General features: G+C 38.0%; 1 pseudogene; it reads right to left on the minus strand.

Moving 5' to 3' along the window:
* Positions 1 to 10956, minus strand: part of LOC138176418 (E3 ubiquitin-protein ligase DTX3L pseudogene) — a 49871-nt pseudogene that overhangs the window by 4906 nt on the left and 34009 nt on the right.

A 10956-nucleotide genomic window follows, 5' to 3' on the forward strand; every position in this document is an offset into this window, starting at 1 on the left:
ATATATATATATATATATATATATATATATATATATATATATATATACTATTATTAATACTATCTTACATGTAATTGGGAAATAAGATATACAGGCACTGAGGCATAGAGTTCCACTGGAAAAGTCAAAAGGGGTATGGGAGAAAATATGGGACACAGCTGATTGGAGGAGGGGATATCTTGTGGGACTGCTATTTTGGGGCAGTGGGCAGGGGGAAAAACAGGGAGAAAAGAAAAAAAAAGAAAAGTAACAGTGCGTTTGTCAAAATGAAATTTGTCCACAATGGGAACATGGCTCAGGTCTTCCTGCGAATAATCCTAGAATCAATCAACATTAAAATAAGGTTAGGTTTAAGGCAATGAGAGGCCAAAAGAAGGAGAAACTGAGGCAGAGGCAGGCCGGGAAGGCGCAGCACAGCCAGCAGATGCAGATGCAGGACTGGAAGGGGCCTGATCAACTTGGTGGGCAAATCTTCCCACCAACCACAAGGGCCACTACCAGGCCTATTACCAAAGGGCTGAGACTGGAAAGAGCAAGGTAAGAAGCAAATACAGGAGCCCCTGTCCTGGATAGCAAACACTCCTGGGGCTACCACTTCACAGCCCAGAAATTAAAAAAAAAATCCCCTTTCAGGACCTCCAAAGTCCAGGATGACAGAGTGAACCTCACTTGCTCCAAACCCTCCCTCTGACCCAGAAAACACAGTAATTCTTGCCCCAGGGCAAAACCCTCTACAGTAAAGGCTTGGGATCCTAGAGGAAGGGTGTGGCTAGGGCCCTGCCTCAAAATGGGTAGAAAGCAGACTACAAAGACAAAGACTCTGGAGTCCTACTATCTTCAGAGGGAGGAACCAACCTCAGAGGGAGACAATGTGGACTCCACACACAAAGCTGAAACTTCAACAGGGAATGGGTCCCAAGCACAGAAGGCTCTCCTAGATGAGATCAAAATGAACTTTGAAAACAAAATGAGAGAGATAGAAGAAAAAATGAATAATTATCTCAAAACCAAAATAGCAGAATTAGAAAAAACATTATAATGAGGAAAACATCTCTCTAAAAAGAAAAGTGTATGATATGGAAAAGGAGCTCCAAAAATTAACCAAGGAAAATGATTTGCTAAAAATCAGAATTAACCAAATGTAAACAAATAACTCTATCAGGAACCAAGAATTAGTCAAGCAAAACAACAAGAATGAAAAATTAGAAAAACAGGTAATATACCTCAAAGAAAAAATAACTGACCTAGAAAACAGATCCAGGAGAGATAATCTGAGAATCATAGGCCTACCAGAAAACTATGATGAAAAAAATGAGCCTGGACAACATTCTGCAAGAGCTCGTTAAGGAAAACTGCCCTGAGATACTAGAACCTGAGGGTAAAATAAAAATTGAGAGAATCCACCGGACACCTGCTGAAAGAGATCCCAAACTGAAAAGTCCTTGAAATGTTGTGGCCAAACTCCAGAACTACCAGATAAAAGAGAAAATACTTCAAGCAGCCAGAAAGAAACAATTCAAATATCAAGCGTCCACAATGAGGATTGCACAGGATTTGGCAGCCTCTACACTAAAAGATTGGAGGCAGTGGAATACAATTTTCCGGAAGGCAAAAGAGCTCGGGTTACAACCAAGGATCACATACCCAGAGAGACTGAGCATATTCTTCCAGGCAAAGAGATGGTCATTCAACGATATAACAGAGTTCCAGACCTTCTTGATAAAAAAAGCCAGAAATCAATGAAAAATTCAATCTCCAATGTGACTTAGAAAGGTAAACAAGGAGAACACACACACACCCTGCTATTTCATAAGAGCAAACTGGTAATAGACAAGTAGAGGATATGAGTATAAAATACACAAAATGATGATTTAAAAAAATCTTATTAAGGGCTCCAAAGGGACTGCAATGGAAGAAAGGGAATGGATGAAGTGGAAAAGGGTAAATTATGCCACACATAGAGTAAATAAAAACTATATGGCAGAGGAAAAAAAGGGAGGGAGTTGGGAAGCATATGAGCTTTTCCCTCATTGGTTCTGGTACAAGGAGGGAATAATAACCAGTTAAGCATAGGACTCTATGGAGAAGAAACGCAAAAAATATCATTTTAGAGGGAAAGAGGGGAGGGAGAGGAGCTTCGCATGAGATTTGTTCCTGTCACTCTTGGTGCGAAGAAGAAATAACATACTTCATTAAGTATAAAAATATCCTACAGGCAGTAGGAGGGGGAAAGGGTTACGAAAGGGGGGTGGGAGTGGTTTGTAGGGAGGGAAGTAGTAAGGGGAAAGGGGAGGAACAGAGAGGGGGCCTGATAAGGGAACACTGAGGGAGGTGGTGGTTAAAAGGAAAACTATTAAGGGGGGGAAGGGAGAAGGGAGGGAAAATATGAACATTAACAGGGGCAGGATTAGGATGGAGGGAAAGAAACACATAACAATCATAACTGTAAATGTGAATGGAGTGAACTCTCCCATAAAACAGAGACAGATAGCAGAATGGATTAGAAATCATAATACTACAATATGCTGGTTACAAGAAACACATCTCAAACAGAGGGATACACACAAGGTAAAAATAAAAGGTGGGAGTAAAATATATCATGCCTCAGCTAAAGTACAAAAAGCAGGGGTAGCAATCCTTATGTCAAATAAAGCAAAAGCAAAAATTGACCTAATTAAAAGAGCTAAGGAAGGAAACTATATCCTGTTAAAAGGCACCATCGAGAATGAAGCAATATCACTACTTAACATATATGCTCCAAGTGGTGTAGCTTCCAACTCCTAGAGGTGAAGGTAAAGAAATTAGAGGAAGAAATAGATAGCAAAACTATACTAGTGGGAGACCTTAATCTCCCCCTCTCTGAACTTGATAAATCCAACCTCAAAATAAACAAGAAAGAAGTTAAGGAGGTGAACAGGATTTTAGAGAGGATAGGTATGATAGATCTCTGGAGAAAACTGAATGGGGAAACAGAGGAATATACTTTCTTCTCAGAGGTTCATGGCACATACTCAAAAATTGACCATGTTCTAGGGCATAAAACCTCACAATTCTATGCAGTAAGGCAGAAATATTAAATGCATCCTTCTCAGAACATGATGCAATAAAAATTATATGCAATAAAGGGCCAGGGAAAGACAGACTAAAAACTAATTGGAAATTAAACAATTTAATCCTAAAGAATGAGTGGGTCAAACAAGAAATTATAGAAAAAAATCAGTAATTTCATTCAAGAGAATGATAATAATGAGACAACATACCAAAATTTGTGGGATACCTTGAAGGCAGTTCTTAGGGAAAGTTTTATATCCCTGAGTTCATACATGATTAAATTAGAGAAAAGGAGCCCAACAAATTGGGCATGCAATTAAAAAACCTAGAAAAAGAACAAATTCGAAATCCCCAATTAAATACTAAATTAGAAATATTGAAAACCAAAGTAGAGATTGATAAAATTGAAATTAAGAAAACTATTAAATTAATAAATAAAACCAAGAGCTGGTTTTATGAAAAAAAACAACAACAAAATTGATAGACCCTTAGTCAATATGATAAAAAAAGAAAGAAGAAAACTATATTATGAGTATCAAAAATGAAAAGGGTGAATCTACCTCCAATGAAGATGAAATAAAAACAACAATTAGGAATTATTTTTCCAAATTGTATGCACATAAATTTGACAATCTTAGGGAAATGGATGAATGTTTACAAACATACAAGTTGCCCAGATTAACCGAAGAGGAAGTAAATTACTTAAATAATCTCATCTCAGAAAAAGAAATTGAACAAACCATCAGTCAACTCCCTATGAAAAAATCTCCAGGGCCAGATGGATTCACTAGTGAATTCTATCAAACATTTAAAGAACAATTGATTCCAATACTCTACAAACAATTTGGGAAAATTAGTGAAGAAGGAGTCCTACCAAATTCTTTTTATGAAAGAAATATGGTACTGATACCTAAATCAGGAAGAGATAAAACAGAGAAAGTAAATTATAGACCAATCTCCCTCATGAATATAGATGCAAAAATTCAAAATAAAATACTAGCAAAAAACTATAGCAACTTATCTCAAGAATAATACATTTTGATCAGGTGGGATTTATTCCAGGAATGCAAGGATGGTTGAATGTTAGGAAAATCATCATTATAATTGATCATATCAACAATAAAACTAGCAGAAACCATATGATCATCTCAATAGATGCAGAAAAGGCTTTTGACAAAATACAACATCCATTCCTATTAAAAACATTAGAAAGTATAGGAATAAATGGAGCCTTCCTTAAAATAATAGGTAGCATCTATAGCATCTATTTAAAGCCATCAGCAAGTATTATATGTAATGGGGAGAAGCTAGAAGTATTTCCCATAAGATCAGGGGTGAAACAAGGGTGTCCACTATCACCCCTCTTATTCAATCTGGTACTAGAAATGTTAGCAGTAGCAATTAGAGAAGAAAAAGAAATCAAAGGAATCTAATTAGGCAAAGAAGAGATAAAGCTATCACTCTCTGCAGATGATATGATGATATACTTAGATAATCCTAGAGAATCAAGTAAAAAACTACTTGAGACAATAAATGAATTTGGCAAAGTTTAAGGATGTAAAATAAACCCACATAAATCCTCGGCATTCCTATATATTTCCAATGAAATACAACCGCAAGAGATAGAAAGATAAATCCCATTTAAAGTTACTGTAGACATCATAAAATATTTGGGAATCTACCTGCCAAAACAAACCCAGGACCTATATGACCATAACTACAAAACACATTTCACACAAATAAAGACAGATCTAACTAATTTGAAAAATATCAATTGATCGTGGCTGGGTCGAGCTAATATAATAAAAATGACAATTTTACCTATATTAAATTATATATTTAGTGCCATACCAATTAATTTACCAAAAAACTACTTTATAGAGCTAGAAAAAATAGTAACAAAATTCATTTGGAAGAATAAACGGTCCAGAATATCAAGGGAATTAATGAAAAGAAATGCTAGGGAAGGTGGACTAGCTATACCAGATTTCAATCTGTATTATAAAGCAGCAGTCATCAAAACTACTTGGTACTGGCTGAGGAATAGAGGAGTGGATCAATGGAATAGATTAGGCACACGAGATTCAGAAGTCAATGACTACAGTAATCTATTGTTTGATAAACCCCCAGACCATGGTTTTTGGGATAAGAACTCACTATTTGACAAAAACTGCTGGGAAAACTGGAATATAGTATGGCAGAAACTTGGCATAGACCATTATCTAACACCATATACAAAAATAAAGTCTAAATGGGTGCATGATCTAGGTAAAAAGGTTGATACTGTAAGCAGTCTCCTAAAACAAGGAATAGTTTACGTATAAGACTTGTGGACAGGGAAAGACTTTATGACTAAACAAGAATTAGAGAACATTATAAAATGTAAAATGGATAATTTTGACTACATTAAATTGAAAAGCTTCTGTACAAACAAAGCCAATGTAACCAAGATTAAGAGGGAGGTGGGAAATTGGGAAAGAATGTTTACAACCTATGTCTCTAACAAAGGACTCATTTCTAAAATATACAGAGAATTGAGTCAAATTTATAAGAATACAAGTCATTCCTCAACTGATAAATGGTCAAAGGATAGAGAAAGAAATTAAAGCTATCTATAAGCACATGAAGAAATGTTCTAATTCACTATTGATTAGAGAAATGCAAATCAAAACAACTCTGAGGTACCACATCTCACCAGTCAGATTGGCTAAGATGACAAAACAGCAAAATTACAAATGCTGGAGAGGATGTGGGCAAGTTGGAACACTAATGCATTGCTGGTGGAGTTGTGAACTGATCCAGACTTTCTGGAGAGCAATCTGGAATTATGCCCAAAGGGCTATACTTTCATACCCTTTGATCCAGGAATACAACTCCTAGGGTTATATCCCAAAGAGATCATAGAAATGGGAGAAAGACCCATATGTACCAAACTGTTTATAGCAGCTCTTTTTGTGGTAGCAAAGAATTGGAAATTAAGGGGGTGCTGTAATGGAAATGCAGGTTTAAAGATCTTCCCTGCCCCTAGGCTAAAGTGCACCTGGAGTCTGGGGTGGGAGGCTTGTTTTTCAGTAGATACTTTTTGATTGGCCAGTGGGTCCAAAAGTTTGTTACATTCTCTGAGCCAGGAGAAGGCTATATAAGCCCTGATGTGTAGCTTTGTTTTGGGACTCACTTTGAGAAGTGTTCTGTGATTTGATCAAACGAGACTCTGGGAAGCCGTTGTTGAGAGTCCCCCGGCTTTGAAAAACCCAGATGTGGAAACCCAGATGTTGACTGGGTATGGATGTAATGGTTGAACAGTTTGGAAAGCTGTCTACTTGATCTGTTAATGTCTTGATAATTCTGTCTGTATATTTTGAAGTTTGGGGTGCTGACCTTTTTCCCCTGAACAAGGTAAACGATATATGTCTGACTGATTAAAGTAAGCTTGTTAACCCATTTTGAGTTGCTTTCCTTTAACAAAGCAGATCCAAGAACCTGTGGTAGCTGCAAACCGTAAGGACGCTTGGGGTGCTTGCCGCTACAGGTGCCCATCAATTGTGGAATGGCTGAACAAGTTGTGGTATATGCATGTCATGGAATACTATTGTGGTATAAGAAACCAGGAGAAGATGGTCTTCATATTTACCTGGAGAGGCTTATACAAACTGATGCTGAGTGAGAAGAGTAGAACCAGGAGAAATTTGTACACCATCACAGACACAACGTATGAGTAATGACCATCTTTGATAGACTGGACTCTTCTCAGCAATGCAGTGATATATTTCAATCCCAAAAGACTCATGATGGAGAGAAATATGTGCATCCAGAGAAAGAACTAGAAAGAACTGAGTTTATATCCAGGTGGAAGCAAAACACCTGATATTTTTCCTTCTCTTATTTGGTTTTATGTCCTCTTTATCATTTTTCATTCCACCTGGTACAATCCGTCCTTATAACCTGACTAATGTATAATGTGAAAGTATTTACAGATCCTATACTTTACTATAAGCCGCCATGGGGGGGAAGGGGAGGGAGGGGGACAAAATGTGAAACTCAAGGAATTGTGGAATTGAATCCTGTAAACTAAAAGGAAACAAACAAAGCAATTCAAAAAAATAAATAAATGGATTAATGAATAAATGAATGAATAAATGAATGAATGAATGAATGAATGAATGAATGAATGAATGAGAAGGGACAAAAAAAAGGAGAAATTGACTTTGTGGGGAGCCCCAGAATCTGATCCCAGCCTAGAAGAACTTTTGCTCCTAGAAACATGGGCATATTTTTTTTTCCACCTATGAATACACATTGTATGAAGGAAAATCAAATGGTGTCAGAGAAATAAAAAATGGAGGGGAAAATAAGTTCTCTCTCTCTCTCTCTCTCTCTCTCTCTCTCTCTCTCTCTCTCTCTCTATATATATATATATATATATATATATATATATATATATATATACATATATGTCTACATACATATTCAAGTCCATCACTTTGGTGTGAATAGATCAAGACCTAGGGTCTTGGGGAAGATAAACACCCAAGAAAACCAAGGATGATGGCATGGTGAAAAGAAATTGAGTACAGGAACAAAAATTATGACAGATGGTCAAACATCTTAGAGGCTTGAATTTGCAGCTAGGAAAGCCTGACTAGCAATCCCACCTCAGACACATATGAGATGTGTCCTCCCTGACCTGAGTAACTTCCCATGTCTCAGCATCATTTAATTTAATTCCTCTGTCAATTGGATTACAAAGAGAATTGGGATCCAAGGTCTGCTGCTGGGTCCAAGGAGGCAATGTACACACACTATTATATTTGCTTGCCTGTTTCTTATTTGTGTGGGTTTTGTTGCTCTTCTTATTGTGATTAATCCTGAATAGAAAGGAAAAGACCTGACATACCTACAGTGAGTAGAAAAATGGAATCTGTCCATCACATTATGGCAGGCCCCTTAGGCAAGGCCAAAAGCCACTGCCAAAGGCAACCATCATCCATTTTTCCAAAAAGAAAGAAGAATTGAAGAGACTTAAATTTAGAAGGGAAGAGGAATGGTTGGTTCCAAAGGGCCACTCCCCAAATCTTCCAGGTATCTCCATCCCAGGAAGGAGAAAAGCTGAAGTGATGTAAAACCTCAGGGACTTAGAGGAAAAGAAATGATAAGACTGACAGCATGGGTCACCATATACACTGTCCCAGGTGTCTGGCATCCCACCTACTTGACATTTTTTGTCCTGCTGATTCCATTTGATGGAGCCAAGAGAAGGGAAATGACAAGGAAGAATCAAACCAGACTGAGGTAGAGGCACACTTATGGCAGTGTCTAGTGGCCAGAATCTGGAGTCTGCCAACCAGGGGACCAGATGCATACATCAGACATTTTATTTTGATTAGGCCTTAGAAAACCCAAGGGCCTCATTTTTCTCAGTAGTCTGAGAAGGATCTTCCAAATAGAGCATCTTTGAAAAGGTCCATAGTTCTAGCTATGTGGACCATGAATTCTTAGGGAAGTCAAGGATGGTAAGAATGAATATATATGTGGCATGTAATGAAAAGTGATGGTTGAGAGGCAGCGTTCCAAGTGACTTGGTGGTCACAACCTGACCTGTAGGGTCAAGAAGCCTGGACTTTATGTCCCAATTCATTAACTTACCAGACTTATCAAGATAATCAAGTCACTTATCCTGTGTTATCCTTTGGTCTCTCCCCTGAAATATAAGTATAAGAAAATTATGAATCTCACAATTTGCACAGAGGCTCAAAAGTGACCCAAAATGCACAGCTTTCTTTATAGAAGCAATTTATTCTTTTTTATTGGTAGGATGCATAGGAATATTTGCAAAGAAAGATGTCTCAGGAGTGCAGTGGAACCATTTCCTTGGCTCAGAAGAAGGTAACAGCCCAGACTGATGCTCCTACTCTCCACCTCTATAATTTGCTTAAGCAAATTCAATTCTGGAAACTCACCTTTCTGAAATAACAGTGAGCTTTTCCAAATGAAATGTGTCTAGAAGAGGGAGATCACTCGGCTCTTCACTGGAATAATCCTAAGACCCATAAATGGAGAATTCATGTTAACTTTAATGGATTCACAGGCAAAAAGATAGAGAACCTGAAGGCACCTCACTTTTCAAATGTCAAGGTCCCAGCTATGATAGGACACATGTGCACAGGAGTTAGACTGCTAAGCTCTTCCTGGAGTACTCCTAAGGATGAAGAAGTGCAGGCATAATGTTAACCTTAAGGGATTCACAGACAAAAAGATAGAGAAAGTGATTGACTGTTTGACCCCTGATTCCAGCCCAGACCTAGAACATCCTTTGCCACTTTCAATGTGTATTTTTCCTCCTTACATTCAACACATGCAGGAATTAGCAGGATGAAAAGCCACAAAGAAGAAGAAAAACAAGTCGGAGGAAAATTAAATACAGTGTTTATAGCTCTGATTCTGATCTCAGCAGACCTGAGGGTTCCCCATTCAGAACTCCAATATTGTCTACCTATTTTATACTAAAAACCTTTGGAGGTTTAGTTGTATGTATTATGAAGCCCCAATTGCATACATCGTTGAATGACTGTATGGAAATGAAAGCAAGGATTGTAGTCAGAGTTAACTTTTTGCCTTGATATAAGTGACCTCATCTTGCATTAGGTCATCATTCTGTGACAGTGTTCCAGTGTTTTTTATTATTACAGTAAAATAGACATATATGTGGTATAAGTTGGCAAAGAACATGCCTGTGTTCATCAGCTTCCCCCTGGCAGGACAAGCCATCAATGGACATTTTAAAAATAACTTTGTCAGGAGCTTATTTTGTCAGGTATCAATCAAATTAACAGGTAACCAAATTAAGTCATTAGCAACCAAGCAGAATTTGGGTGTAACCAGCTAATGCCTATAACTACAACTGTCAGAAAGCCACCAGTATCCCCAGCCTTCAGCAAACTCTTTGCTCCCTACTAAGTTGGGCTCCTGTATCCCTAGTATTTGAGACTCAAGCATCCTCTGGATTCAATGAGGGCACTGCCAACTGACTAAAGGAAATTTTCCCACTTACCTGGCAACCACCTTGCTGAGAAGATACATGGAATCTGGCTGGGAAGAGATGGAACCTTGTCACTGTGTACCACTGCAAGACATGCTTATTGGGAAACTAGAAATTAAGTTAGTGGTTTGTTCCTACTGGCATTTATGATATTATTATGATAGATAGTAGAAACTAATGTTCACACACTCTTGAATAATCAAGTTTTATTGCTAGAATTGGGAAGTCTAGTGTTTTGGTCTCTACTTAGCATATGCAACAGCAAATCAGTTTAGTGGATTATTATGTGTTATAATTGACAATGCTTATGGATTCCTGTTAAAAGTGTCCCATTGGAATATGATCTGGAAGGAGTAGAGAGAGACATGGCTGAGAATCAACTCTAGAACTTACTGTATTCCATAAGTCAACAACAAAGACTATGACTAAGTCTCCTGGCTGTTGTACTTCCAAAGACAGAATGGTACCGAAAGCTCTGCTGCTACTGCTCTGTCTGCTCTGGAAAAAGTCACAGCTGGGTCATTGAACCTCACATTTCAGTGGTAGGGAACCTCTGCTGTTAGGTCCATAAGTCACTGACCAGGGCTGAGAAATCTGAATAAGACATAAGAAATCCCACTTTCTTCATTAGATTCATAAGCTGTCAACCATGACTGGGACTAGAACTCTTGGTAGCTTCATCTTCTCTGGTAGTGTTCCACCTGGTTGGTCACCTACTGCCTTCACCAAAGAGGGCAAAGACCAAAACTTAAACTTCATGCTGTATGAGAAGGGAGATCCTCTTTTCTGCTTTTTTGGTATCTGTCTCTATTTCTATATCTCCATCTCTCCATCTCTCTCTCTCTCTCTCTCTCTCTCTCTCTCTCTCT

Source organism: Petaurus breviceps, unplaced genomic scaffold (assembly GCF_028583685.1).
Source record: "Petaurus breviceps papuanus isolate PSGF00001 unplaced genomic scaffold, PetGlider_PUasm1.0 88903, whole genome shotgun sequence".
In the NCBI taxonomy this organism is placed as follows: Eukaryota; Metazoa; Chordata; class Mammalia; order Diprotodontia; family Petauridae; genus Petaurus; species Petaurus breviceps.